This window comes from Lucilia cuprina, chromosome 2 (genome assembly GCF_022045245.1).
Source record: "Lucilia cuprina isolate Lc7/37 chromosome 2, ASM2204524v1, whole genome shotgun sequence".
Lineage (NCBI taxonomy): Eukaryota > Metazoa > Arthropoda > Insecta > Diptera > Calliphoridae > Lucilia > Lucilia cuprina.
Window position 1 is genome coordinate 63,131,899 of NC_060950.1, and position 15,593 is coordinate 63,147,491.

The following is a 15,593-nucleotide window of genomic DNA, read 5'->3' on the forward strand; positions in this document are numbered from 1 at the left end:
CTCTTTAGCTTTAACCGTTTAGGCTGTGCGATGATGAATCAGTCAATCAGTCAGTCAGTCAGTCAGTCAGTCAGTCAGTAACGTTAGAATTTTATATATATAGATTGAGTTTATTCTTATGCTATCGAGCATATTCTGTGGTTAATATGAGAGTTTTCCTAAAATTCCGAGAACTTTGAAAATTGGATTAATTGCCATCCTTCATAGAGACCACAATTGATTAAGAGATAAAGATAAAAAGAGCCTGATAAATATGTTCAAATATTTTTTGAATTATTATGCAAGATAATTTATTTGACTTTTAAATTGAAATTTTATTTAAGTTGTTATTATTTGACATAATTTACTAAAGCTATAATTGAGCTTATAGTGTTAGCTTTCTAAAACATTTGATTTCATTTTAATAACTTTATTTGTTTGCAAGTTATGGGCTTTCGTAGAAAAAGTGTCATAATTAATATCAATCATACGCTAAGTTATACAAAATTTAAATTTTCTTTTTATTTTCTTGTTGAAAGAGATTTTTCCAGCGATTTTTTTGCTAAAAGTATCTTTAAGTCATTATATATTTTTAAAGATACTTTGATAGGAAACTTTGACTTTTTTTCTTTTTAGTTTTTCTGCTTTTACTTTGTAAACAAAAAATTCCTTTATCAAATTAACTAGATTTCTAGAGTGATTTTATCTAAAGTTTTATGTGTTAAATTATGTTTTTAGTATATGTTTTAGTTCAATTTTTTCCTTCGTTTAATAGCTCTCAATTTGCATTTTAACTACTTAAGATAAGAAGTGTCAAATTTGCACTTAAAAAAAATTGTTACTTTGAATAGTAAGAAATCTCTTTTTGCTGGAAAGTTAGACTTTTTTTATATATATTTTTTGGTATTTTTTGTATTTTGCCTAAATTCTTTTTATACAAAACTTTTTAAGTTACGTGTTTGTGCATTAATTTTGTAGATCAGACGTGCTGATTTGTATGCTAATGAAAATGAATTTGTTAAATTGTGTTGTAAATATTTTAAATGGAAAGCAAAATGAAAACAAATTGAGCTTAAATTGTATTAAATTTGTAGTAATGTTGATGTTTATTTGATGTATTTTTTTTGTATGCCTTTTAATTAAGTGAAAAAACCACCCTGTTTTTTTCTTTTCAATTAAGAACAAAATGAAATTTGATATCTTTTTAGAGAAAAAGTAAAAAAAAGTATTTTTTTATTTTGCGTTAAATTTTTTGGAAATTTTTGTATTGTTTTGTTATAGAGTTTTTTGTGTATAAATAGCTTTAAGTCTTGGCTTTTAATAACCTTTTAAATTTCTTTCCTATCTTTTTTAGTTTAGTTGTTATGATGATTTTTATCAAAAAGGTCCTAATTAATATCAATCATACGCCCTGTATAAAATTTTTATATTTTTCTTTTTTATTTAATGAGTTTAAAAGGTTTTAAAGAAATTTTTAAGCAAAGTTATAGTTAAATAAATATATTTATTATATTTATAAAGATCTTAATATTTTTTGTTAAATTTTCCCTTAATTTCATATTTTTTCTTAAAAAACTGTTGGTCCCAGCATGTGTTCTAAAGTTTGTTTCTGACAAAAAATCTGTTTCTGATGCTTTTGTCTAAGGAAAAATATGAAAAAAGAAATTATTTTATAATGCGTAACAGCTAGAGATTTTAAAAATGAAAAAACTGCTGAAAAATATCATGAAACGGAAACGGAAATTCTTTATAAGAAAAAACATATACTTGCTAACATAAATCAAGAGATATGTGGCATTTTCTTCGCTTCGTACAACCTTCTTACTAGAAGGAGAATGAAAAACATAAAAACTCACTACAGGATTATTTTAATAGACTGAAAAGGGAAAAAATGATATAAAAGAGAAAATTTTCTACAGTTTAAAGTCTATAACATATACAACTGACCCCAGACAGTGGCTGGGGACAATAATATCTAAGAAGAATGCGTGTCTGGTATTTAAAACATTTTTCTTCATTTACAAGAAGCAAAAAGAAACCCAGACAAAACTACAGACTAACAGAATCCTTGAAAAAAAGAACACATTTTCACATTTATTCCATGAGATAAGCAGATTATTATTTATGAGGTGTGTTTTAGACCAACTTATTATTGGCCTTAAAGAAATGTAATCAACAGATAAAATCCAACAAAAAAACTATAAAATAAATCATGTTTTTAAACTTAATAAAAGACCTTTCTCTTCGTCCATCTATTCATTCTTCCTACCATCCGTCTGTCCATTTGATTTTTATCAAGGCATTAGTTTGTATTTCTTTCCTTTACTGATTTCCTTATGGTTAAAATTCAATTACCTGATCTAATATATATATGTATATAAACCAATAGACAGTTAGATAGATAGCTAGTACAAGACATCAAATCGTTGTAAGTATAAAACGTGTTAGAATTTCAAATTACAACACAAAGGTGGAATACTAAACATAAGCTAGAAATTTATAGCATACGTTTGGGGATTTTATGGAAATGTATAAAGTTAATTTAAAAGCAAAAGCCTTGTTGATAATGTATTTTAAAGGAAAACCAATTTTATAAATTATTTATATGAAATTTAAATTATTTTAAAATGAGGAAAATTTTTTTGCAAAATTTCTAAAAAGTTTCAAAATTGTTATCTAAAGTAAATAAAATATATTAAATTATTATACCTATGCTCTTACTAAAACATTACCTTTAATAATATAAGAATTAAAGCGAATTTCGATGAATAATATTAATTATGACTTTTTTCATAAAAACTTTTATAACTACAAAACTAATTAAGATATTTAAAAGCCTTTAACAGCCAATTAAAGCAAAGACTTCAAGCTTTCTTATTACTTAAGTCAAAATTATATCATAAAGCAAATAATACCCAAAATTTCCTAACAAGTCTTTAATTAATTTTTGTAAATTTTCTAGTTCTGTTCTAGTTTTGTTCCAGTTCTTTTCTAGTTCTGTTCTAGTTTTGTTCTAGTTCTGTTCTAGTTTTGTTCTAGTTCTGTTCTAGTTCTGTTCTAGTTCTGTTCTAGTTGTGTTCTAGTTGTGTTCTAGTTTTGTTCTAGTTCTGTTCTAGTTCTGCTCTAGTTCTGTTCTAGTTCTGTTCTAGTTCTGTTCTAGTTCTGTTCTAGTTCTGTTCTAGTTCTGTTCTAGTTCTGTTCTAGTTCTGTTATAGTTCTGTTCTAGTTCTGTTCTAGTTCTATTCTAGTTCTGTTCTAGTTCTGTTCTAGTTCTGTTCTAGTTCTTTTCTAGTTCTGTTCTAGTTCTGTTCTAGTTCTGTTCTAGTTCTGTTCTAGTTCTGTTCTAGTTCTGTTCTAGTTCTGTTCTAGTTCTGTTCTAGTTCTGTTCTAGTTCTGTTCTAGTTCTGTTCTAGTTCTGTTCTAGTTCTATTCTAGTTCTATTCTAGTTCTTATCTAGTTCTGTTCTAGTTCTGTTCTATTTCTGTCCTAGTTCTGTTCTAGTTCTGTTCTAGTTCTGTTCTAGTTCTGTTCTAGTTCTGTTCTAGTTCTGTTCTAGTTCTGTTCTAGTTCTGTTCTAGTTTTGTTCTAGTTCTGTTCTAGTTCTGTTCTAGTTCTGTTCTAGTTCTAATTCTGTTCTAGTTTTGTTCTAGTTTTGTTCTAGTTTTGTTCTAGTTCTGTTCTAGTTCTGTTCTAGTTCTGTTCTAGTTCTGTTCTAGTTCTATTCTAGTTATAATAGCGAGCTTTTTTATAATAAACGTTACAATTTCTGCAAATTTTAAATTCTAAAGCTTTTGCCAAAAGCTATTTTCAATTAAAATTTTCACCACAAAAGTGTTAAAAATACAAATACTCTTGTGTAGCTCATTTTTACTGTTAGTGCTCTTTTCATATGAAAGCTTTCCTACGAAAGAGAGACACACTCTCTTAATTACCAAATAAACATGAACAACTTCTATTTATTTTTCGAATATTGGACAATAACATTTGTTGCCGAAGGAAACCACCCTGAAAACGTATTTTGACTATCGGTTGGTGCGGTCGCAAAACATTTTGAGACTCTTCACGGTTTAAACAAATGAAAAAAATTTAACGAAATAATATAATAAATAATAAAAAATTTAGATGGAAAAAATATACGTAATTTAAAATTAATTAATAGTGTATGAAAAATATATTTTGATTTATAAAATAAATTATTGCAAATTAAAAATAAATTTAAAAATTTATGTATTATTAAAATGCTTTAAAATTAAGTGTCCTTTTGCTGGTTTTGAAACGAAAATAAGAAAAAAGAATTTCAGTTCGTTTGTAAGAAGTGCTTTAACCTTTTGGGCAAATATTTAAATAAATTCTTGTATATAGTTTTAACACAGTGTGTAAAAGAATGTGCATGTAACAAATAGTTTTTTTTTCCAAAATATATAAAACAAGCTTATAAAGAATAAAACTTTGCATATTTTAGGGCTGTTAAGCTAAAGCAGAGAATAGTGTGTGTTTTTCAAGCAGAAAATTGGTGAAAAAAAAAGAATTTGTAAATAAAAAATCATAAAAGTTTATAAAAATTAATCATAATTAAAAATTTGAAGTAAAAAAATCCCGCTAATTAAAGAATATTAAATCGCACAAGTTTCCAGGCTTTAACAAAGGATACTTCAAGATATACAAAATGCTTTTCGGCAGCACCTTGTAAAGGTAAAGGTCAAGTTTGTTGCAAATAAAAATTTATAAAAAAAAATTCACACAAAATATGCTTGTATGTAGTTTTAGAAACTATAGCATACTTGCAGGAGTATAAACATTATATTTTCTGTTTTTCTACCAATGTTTGTAATAGGAGTGTTCTTTTCTTTTCCATTCTATTCTTTGTTGCATCCACATAAATCAATACTTGTAAATTTCTGTAGTGCTGTTGATGATGATGATGATGCTAGTGCTGCTACTGTTGCTGGCATTGTTCAACCAAGTACTACAACTAAAATAACGAGGTTTTTATTGTTTGAAAAAAGCAAAAATAAAAAAAATAATAACTGAACATATGTAGGTACTTGTAAAAACCATTAAAAACTAGGAAAAACATGTTAGTTAGAGAAAAAAATTCTATATGTGAAGGTTTTAGCTGTTTAAAAAAAAGGTATGTTTTGTTTAATGTTACAGCGCCTAAAAATATTCTCACAAGAAAAGGTTAACCGAAAATGTTAGAAAATGTAAAATAAATCCTAAAAAAAAAGTTATACAACTTTTGATAAATATTTAAAATTTTTTTAAAATTGTTTTAGAAATATATAAAATAAAAACTAAAGACTACTTTTAGGTGTTCAAAAAATATTTGTTAACTTCAGCATACTTTTAGGCATTGAACTATCTAATTTATTTAAACGAGTTTCTTAATAAATTTTTTTTTTAAATTTTAACTTTATTCTGCTTTATATTATTATAACTAGAGTTGACCGATCTTTACCAAACCTGGTGCCAAACTAATAAATAGGCTAAGCTTTAAGAAAGTAAAAGAAATATCTTTTCAAACTTAACCCTAACTAAACTGTTAATACTTAAACTTGACCTCCTTAAAGATAAAAGCTGCAATTGCTAAAAGTTTAAATTCCAGCAGTTTTTATTCAAAATTTGTTTTACATATTTAAAAGTTTTCAACTTTTTCCTATATATTTTAAAAGTAGTTACAATTACCTATTAAATGATATATATTTCGTCTTAATTATGTTTTAAATATGGACCAAGTTAAAGCCTCTAATTGAAACTCTTTAAGAAATATTGAAATAAGAAAAATGTCTTCATATATTCTAAAAGCCCACAAAGTTTCCTTTACCATGATATATAATATGTCTATGAAAATGTTTACACTTTTCCATTTATTAGGGTTTTAAAATAAATATTAAGAAAAATTTTGAAATAAAATTTTAAATTTAAAGTTTTTGAAAATTTTATTCAATACTAGACAATATTTCCTTTACAATGATATATAATATGTCTCTGATGACTTTTAAACAATTTGATTTAATGTTTTAATAAAAAGATATTGAAAATTTTATTAATTTTTAATATTTTTTGCAAAAATTTTTAAAAATTTTAAGAATTCTGAAATTTTTAGAACATTTTTGAAAACTAGTTACTATTTCCTTTAAAATGATATACAATATGTTGGTAAACATTTTACAAGATGACAATAAAATAGGTTTTCAAAAAAAGAGTTTTTGGAGAAAATTTTTTGTTTATAATATTTTATGTAAAAGTATTTAAGGAATTTTTGTTTTAGAAAAAATTTGCAACATTTCTGAAAACATCACACAATTTCCTTTACAATGATATATAATATGTCAATGTTAACTTCTATAGGTTTGCATTAAGTGGGTTTTTAAAAAGATTATTAATTTTTTTGGAATTTTTTAAATTTTTTGCAAAATTATTCAACGAATTTTAGAGTTCTGAAATTTTTGGATTATTTCTGAATTCTACACACAATTTCCTTTAAAATGATATATAATATGTCTATCATCACTTTAACACATTTCTATGAAAAAGGGGTCTTAAAAGAGATAATTGGAGAAAAAATTAATTTTTAATATTTTTCCCAAAAATATGCAACGAATTTTGGAATTGTAAAATTTTTTAGAGAATTACAAAAACTACACACAATTTCCTTTACAATGATATATAATATGTCTATCATCACTTAAACACATTTCCATGAAAAGAGATAATTAGAAAAAAATTAATTTTTAATATTTTTCCCAAAAATATGCAACGAATTTTAAATTTGTGAAATTTTTTAAAAAATTTTCACAATTTTCTTTATAATGTTATATAATATGTCTCTGTTTGCCTTTAACATTTTTTATATTTAAAAACTTTATTTAAGTTACAGGTATATTTTTTTTAATATCAAAACTATTTTTCAACAAATACCAGGAAAAGTTAAAAATAAAAATTCTACTGCATACTTTTGTGGTTAGTGCAACAACTACAATAATTATAGCATAAAGTGTAGGTTTTTAGCTGTAAAATGTTTAATTGCAAACTAATTAAAGAACTTTTAAGAGGGAGAAAATATTAATTGTGGTTTTTATAGGTTTTTTATTAAAATATTTTAATTAGAAATTAAAAATAAAATATATAAAACCCTAGCATAGTTTTAAGGGTTTTTGAGTAGTTTTAACTGACCATCGCAATATTAATAACAATTTCTATTGCCTACTTTAAGGCTTTTGCTAGAAACATTAAAAATAATTTATGTTAAAAAAAGTTATTTTTGTTAAATAAAGTAAATTTAAAGCCTACTTTTATGCTGCTAAAAATAAGAAAAACTTTAGCATACTTTAAGGAGCTAAATTATTTATTTTTTTGTAAATTTTGCTATTTTTTCTCCAATATTTATAGCATTAATCTTCTTTATTGCTTTATTAACATTCTCTCTTTAACAAACTGTCATCTATATGAAGAACAAATTTCCAATTTCATGCTTATTATGCCTTAACTTACAGTTCATTAGTTTAACAACTACTTCTACTAACTCTTAAAACATTTCTGTTCTATAACAGGTTATATATAGTAAATTTCTTTTGCTATCCTTTTTCTGGCACAGTCCCTTGTCGTGTCGAAAATAAAGAAAAATATCAATTTGTTAAGAATTTGTGGGCTAAAAAAAAAAAACCAGTAGAAAATGAAGAAAACAAGCATAATTAAACGTTTAATTTAAGAGCAATGAACTCATACATATTTGTTGTTGAGCAGGATATATATAAAGTATAATAGAGAAAAAAAGGACATTAAACAATACAAGCAATATACTAACACACAAAAACTTTAACTCACAATACAAAATTTGTCTTCAATACCAAAGACAACAGAAATTGCGCCTAAAACAAATGATACAATTTTGTTGGCATATTGTTGTTTTAAGGATAAGGCGAAAGGAGGGAGGAAGCAGGTTTAAAGTATTTTATTTATTGTTTCATTACATGTTAATAATGGCGGGAACTAAACTGCTTAGTTTTGCCAAAGTATAAGAAATTTCCGACAAAGGATAATAGGAAAAACTTATAAATTGTTGTTAACTACAAATTTATTGGGTAAATAGAACACACAAAAAATACTAGAGTTCAAAAATTGTAGTCATAATTTTTAAAAGAGTTATGAGAAAAAAAGTTTAAAAAGGAAAAATTATAAAAAATAATAAAAATTAACAAATACTTTTATTTGCAGTAATTTAACATAACTTATTTTTAAGACAACTGAAACATATTATATATCATTGGAAAGTGTATTATGTCTAGTTTCCGGAAATGTTAAGGAAATTTTATTATTTAAAAAATCTTAACATATTTTTAGGCAAAATATGCGAAAATACAAATTTTATGAAGTTGTGCCACTTAAGCCGTTATAAGAGAATCATATGTAAACATTATATTATATTAGAACTTATTATATATCATTGGAAAGGGTATCATGTCTAGATTCCGGAAATGTTAAGAAAATTTAATTTCTGAAAAAAATCATTAAACACTTTTGTTGAAAAATGTAGAAATAAACATTTTATGAAGTTGTTCTGCTTAAGCCGTTAGTAGAGAGTCATATGTAAAGGGCAGTTAAACATGTTATATATTATTGGAAAGGTTATTATGTGTAGTTACCGAAAAAGTTTATAAAATTTCATTATATAAAAATCATAAAATACTTTTCAGTAAAATATGTTAAAGTAAAAATTTTATGAAGTTGTGCTACTTAAGCCGTTAGTAGAGAGTTATATGTAAAGGCCAGTTAAACATGTTATATATCATTGGAAAGGGAATTATGTCCAGTTACCGAAAGTATGTACAAATTTTCATTATTTAAAAAATCATAAAACATTTTTGTGCAAAAAATGTAAAAATAAAAATTTTATGAAGTTGTGCCATTTAAGCCGTTAGTAGAGAGTCACATGTAAGGGCCAGTTAAATATTTTATACATCATTGGAAAGGGAATTGTGTCTAGCTACCGAAAATGTTTACAAATTTTAATTATCTAGAAAATTATAAAACACTTTTGTGCAAAATATGTAGAAATAAACATATTATTAAATTGTACTAGTTAAACCGTTAATAGAGAGTCATATGTAAAGGCTAGTTAAACATGTTATATATCATTAGAAAGGAAATAATGTCTAGTTACTGAAAATGTATACAAAATTTTGTTATCAAAAAAATCATAAAATACTTTAGAGTAAAATATGTAAAAATTAAATTTTTACAAAATTGTGCTAATTCAGCCGTTATTAGAGACTCATATGTAAACACACTAGAAACATATTGTATATAATTGAAAAGGAAGTTAAATCTAGTTTTTAAAAATACTTACAATACTTCATTATTCAAACTTTTTTGTAAAAAATTTTCCAAATTGTACAAAAATATGTTTTTTCTTAAATTTTAGTTTAGCTGCCAATATATAAATAAGTGTAACATATAAGTTAATCATATTATATATCATTGAAAAGGAAATTGTGTTTACTTTTTAAGAATATATATTTTCTTTCATTTTCTAAAACTTCTTTAAAGAATTTAAGCAAAATCAACATTAATAACAAGTTTTGTCAGCGTTTAACATATAACCTATTTAAGCCGTCATTAATTTGTTAGGTGTAAAAGCTATATTAAAGTATGATACATTATTTAAAAGCTAAGATATAGAAGTTTTCAAAAATATATAAAAATTTTAATTATCACAAAATTCGCTAAAGACTATGGTGGAAAATATGAAAATTTAAACTTTTTTTCAGTTTATAAGTTAAGTCGTCTTTAGTTTGTCAAGTGTTAAAGTTATATTAGACTATAATATATCATTAAAAAGGTCATTATATTAGCTTTTCGTAAATGTATAAAGAGTTTCATAATTTTAGATTTCCTTAAACGCTTTTGTATAAAGAAAGTTCAATTTTGGAATTAAAAATGTTATTAATTGATATATTTTAGCCGTCTTTTGTGGGTCAGGTGTAAAGTGTAGATTAATATATTATACATTATGGTATAAGTCTACTTTCTAGGAATAAAACAAAATTGTCATGGTTAAAGTGTTTTTTTATTTTGAGCAAAACCCTAAAACTGTTACTTATTTAGTCCTTTTTTTTACCCCCCTCATGCTGCCTTTTTTGTTCAACATTTCCCCATTTAAAGTGTTATAGTTATTGCCGGTTTTTTCCACTTTTCAACTTCTTATCTAGTTTTACTTTATTTTGGAAAATATATATATTTTTCTTTAATTCTGCATAATATTATTCATTACACTTGTCGTTGAAATTTCCTTAAAATAAATTTATTATGAAATTCTTACTGTTTCTAGTTATTATTATATCCTTTTTCCTGCTATATAAATGTGTATATGTATGTAGGTTATTATAATCAGTTTTCAGTTTCGGTTTTAATGTGTTTTGTTTAACAAACTCTTTCCCTATCTATTAACTGTTGTTAAGGCCCCCTAGCATATGCAATCATTTTAAATAGGTAAAAGTTTTATGTATTTACTTGATATTATGCCTGGTTGTTAAAATTGTTGCTAGAATATTTAGTTTAAATGTGTGTGTTTAAATTTTTTTAGAATTTTTGATGAACGCCTAAAAGTAGGTTTTAGTTTTTGTTTTTTTTTTCGGTATGCAGCCTAAAGTTATGCTTTAAATTTTTATTAATTTAATTAAAATGCTTTAAAATATTAATTTTATTAATTTCTTTTATACTTTTTTATTCAATCTTCCCAAAAAAGTTTTACTTTTCTTGTTGAATTATTTTTAACCCTAAAACAATGCTTTACTTTATGTATTTTCTCAACTAAATTCGTTTTCAGCTAAAAACTGTTACTTTTTTGTAAGTTTTATTGGAAAGAAATTTACTTTCTTTTGTCTGAAACTTTAAGCCACTTCACAAACAAATTATTTATCTACCACAAAATAACTACAAAATAAAACCCTCGTCTGACTCAATTCTTTGCAATAATCTATAACAAATCTAATACCAAATCTAGTTGGTTAAAGGAAAAACAATTTTCTCTTAAACTTAGACTCTAAGAAAATGTAAAAAAATAACTTTTTCCTTGTTTTAAATTGTTAAAGCTATAAACATCCTGTTGCTATTACGTTAGCTTTACTAAAAGTTTATTTACAGAAGTTTCTGTCTCGATTTTTTTTTGTTCACAACATCTGTGTGTAAATATTTTATTGGCATTTTATTGCCTTTTTTGCGTTTACACCCAAAAATTTTCAACAACAGAATTTTTATATTGTCTCTATATTTTATTTGCTGTAACTTTTCCTTTGGGGAATTTTGTATATTTATTACTTGTTTTGTTTTTGCGCCTGGCTCATCTACTAAAAAATTTCTTGTACAAATTCTTCATGACCGAACCCCCCTCCCCAAAACTCCATTTTATTTTACTTTTATTGTCTACAAAAAAAAGAAAACCAACATCAAATGGTCAATAAATTAGTCTCTGGGTGTAGACAACAGTACAAAATATGTTATAAATTACCAAAAAATGGTTATACTTTGCAAATAATGTGCAAAATACCAAAAAACAATACTTTAAGCCTGAAAATATGCTAGAGACTTTTCACCTAAAAAAAACTTTAAATTTAAGAAAATCTCAATCAACAACTTGTTAATATTAAATCTAAATAATTTTATATAATTTCTAACTAGTAAAATCTTAAAAATTTCCTATTTAGCATTTGAAACCCTTAAAGTAGACTTTTGAAATTGTTATTTTATTTTCCTTTAGAATATTTAACAAATTTGAGGTTTCAAATAGATGGTAGTTAATTTTGATTATAACCACAATATCTTTTTTAATGAGTACTTCATTTCTATAACAATTTTCATTTATTAATAGTAATATGAAACCCCAAAAGTATGCTAATGTTTAAAAATAAAAATCAACAAGCTTGACTAAGCTAGAAAATCGTAAAAAGTAATCAGAAACCTTAGAAATCAGATAAAGAATAAATTTAATAAATAAAATATAAAATTGTTTCAATACTAACACAAAAGTATTTTATTTATTACAAATAATGAGCATAATTTAATATTTAAAAAATAGACACAATTTCCTTTCTAAAGATATATAATATATTTAGTTTATCACAACACCTAACAATCAAATGACGGCTAAATAAACTAAAAGAAAAAAACTTTTAGATTCTTCTTTTTTTTGCACAAAAGTCTTTTACAAAAATTTAAATATTGAAAACTTTTATACATTTTGGGAAATACATACAATTTCCTTTTCATTGATATATAATATCCAAAAACTTTAACTACACCTGACTAAATAATAACGACTGGAAAAAACATCAAACAAAATTTTCGTACTTTCTTTTATTTTAAACAAAAGTCTTTTAAGAAATTATCAAAAATGAAAAGTTGATAACAATTTTAAAATGTACAGAAAATTTCCTTTCTAATGATATATAATATGACTCAATGATCTTTACACCTTAGAAAGTAATGACGGCTAAGTTAAAACAACTATTTTAAATTCAAAAATTGTCAATTTCTCGTCTTTTGTATAAAAGTCTTTAATAAACTTTTAACTAATGAAAATATTTATATATTTATGAAAACTAGACACAATTAGCTTTCTAATGATATACAATATGACTAATTGATCTTTACACCTTAGAAAGTAATGACGGCTAAGTTATAACAGCATTTTTAAATTCACAAAATTGGTAATTCCTCTTCTTTTGTATAAAAGTCCTGATTAACTTTTAACTAATGAAAATATTTATATATTTACGAAAACTAGACACAATTACCTTTCTTATGATATACAATATGACTAACTTATCTTTATAACTTGGAAATTAATGATGGCTAAGTTATAACAACTTTTTTAAATTCACAAAATTGTTAATTCCTTGTCTTTTATCTAAAAGTCTTTTATGAACTTTTAACAAATTAAAATATTTATATATTCATGAAAACTGGACACAATTACCTTTCTTATGATATACAATATGACTAATTGATCTTTACATCTAAGAAACTAATAGCAACTAACTTATCACAACTTTTCTAATTTTATAAAATTGTTGATTCCTTGTCTTTTGTCTAAAAATCTTAAATGAACTTTAAACTAATGAAAATATTTTTATATTTATGAAAACTAAACACAATTAGCTTTCTAATGATATACAATATAAATTACTGGTCTTTACACCTATGAAACTAATAGCGGCTAACTTACCATAACTGCCTTCCATTAACAAATTTGTTCATTCAGCTTATTTTCACTAAATTCTTTTACCAACTTTTAACTAATAAACCTGTTTTTATAGTTTTTAAAATAAAATACAATTTCCCTTTCAATGATGTATCACATGTTAAGTTGGTATATACACCTGACTAGCAAATGACGGCTGAAATTGTAACACTTAAAGTTGATACTACTGGCGTTTTGTTTTGAACAAAAGTCTTTTATGAACTTTCAATTAATACAAATATTTTTATATTTTTGGAAAGTCCACACAAGTACATTTTAAATGATATATAATACATTTAGTTTAACTTTACACCTAACTTGTAAATGACGGCTATAATAACTTTACATAAAACATTTAAAAAACTCGGGTTTACCTTTTATTTCAAACAAAATTCTTTTACAAACTTTGAAATAACGCAAATATTTAAATATTTTTAGAAAGTTTACATAGTTACCTTTCTAATGATGTATAATATGTTTAGTTGGCTTTTACACCTGACTAACAAATAACGGCTTAAGTAATAATTTTTTGAAAATCAAATATTCTCCTATTTTTAAACAAAAGACTTTTACTAACTTTAATAATATAAATATTTTAACATTTTTAGAAATTACACATAAATACCTTTTTAATGATATATAATACATTTAGTTTAACTTTACACCTGACTTCTAAATGACGGCTAAAGTAGTATCATTTATAACACGTAAAAAACTCGTCTTAACCTTTTATTTTAAACCAAATTCTTTTACAAACTTTAAAATAATACAAATATTTACACATTTTTAGAAAGTACATGTAATAACCTTTCCAATGATATATTATATGTTTAATTGGCTTTTACACCAGACTTACAAATGACGGCTAAATTGTAAAGAGGCGAGTCTTAGTAAAGTTAGTATATCTAGAATATGTAGCAAAATCTTTTATAATTTTAGAAATTATAAAAAGTTTTATAATTTAAAAGCTGACATAATAACCTTTCTAATGATGTATAACATGTCTAGCTAGTATTTACACCTAAACTTTTATTGACGGCTAAAATTATATTATTGTTTTTTTTCTTAAACATAAAACTTTCGTTTTTGTTTAAGCCAAAAAGTAGGCTACATAAATGTCTGCCCCTAAATGACCTTTTGTTTTTTGTTATACTTAAATTGTGCTTTATTTCATGTATACTGTAATTAATCTTCTTCCTTATTCGATTTCCTTTCAATATCCAATATTAAACTTCCCGTCTGACAATACTAACCTTCCCCTTTTTCGTTAGCTACACTTAAACTCACACTCTCAGGCAATTATCAACAACCCCTGGTTGTTTTTGCTATCTGGTTTGTTACATGTTTTGTGTGGCAAGAGTCAGTTCTAGTGATTATCCTTAATATATGTATATGGAATACATTTTAACACTGAACTTCCCTTTTAACTAAATGAATTTTCAAACAATATGACGTCATTAAAAACACATATACTGACTGACAGACAGACAAACAGTTACAGCTGTATCTTCGTATCCTTTATTATCCTTTGTATTACTAGAATATGTTATGTGATTTTTTTTTGTGTATTTTTGTAGCGAAAAATAAGGAGGAACTTGAAAAAACATGTCAGTTTTATTTATGGGTTTTTATTGAGTTTAGTCTGCTTTGTTTTTTGGTGGAAAAGAAATCAAAAAAATGGGGGGAGTCCTTTGTTATCTTAAAATACTGGTAATATTGTTGTTGTATTCTTTTATCAAGGCTCTAGTTAATGATAAAGCAACATGTACTGCACAAGCTGTTTGTTTATGATTTCTTGTATAAATCCTGCTTCAGGATGTTATTTAAGTTTTAATAAAAAGGATGTTTTTTTTGCTACTTCTATTTTAAAATTTAATTTTATTAGAAAAAACTGTGATTTTGTTTTTTTTAATATAATTTTATGTGCCAAAAATATGTAATTTTTAAAACCATATTTCTAGTTCATTAAAAATGCCTATGCTTTCCAAGTTCTTCTACTAGTTTGTTGGTGTAATTGTCCTCATAATCATGCCAACATCCTGTAGCCTACAAGAAATATTTTTTTTTCTTCTTACCAAACATATAAAGAACAAACCACAACTGCCCACAAAATTCTAAACATTATCTCATTTCCTTTCAGTAAAGTCCCTTCCCTTCTAATACATTCTACTACAACTACTACTACTTCTACATGTCTTTGGCCCTAAAGGCTCAGGCATTTCTTCTCCTATCAACCACTTCTCTACAAACATTCATTTAACATGTTCTATGTAACAACTTCCTTTTTATTTGTTGTTTCATTCTAAAGAAAATGTAGGTTTTTCATTATAAGTATTTTTTTTAATTTATAACATGTTTATAAACATGCATAAAT

The 15,593-nt window shown here is 24.7% G+C and overlaps 1 protein-coding gene across 1 annotated transcript in view; it reads left to right on the forward strand.

Annotated features, from left to right (window-relative positions):
- LOC111676769 (protein sickie) overlaps positions 1–15,593 on the forward strand; it is a 227,399-nt gene that overhangs the window by 184,476 nt on the left and 27,330 nt on the right. The gene's annotated exons all lie outside the window — the stretch shown is intronic.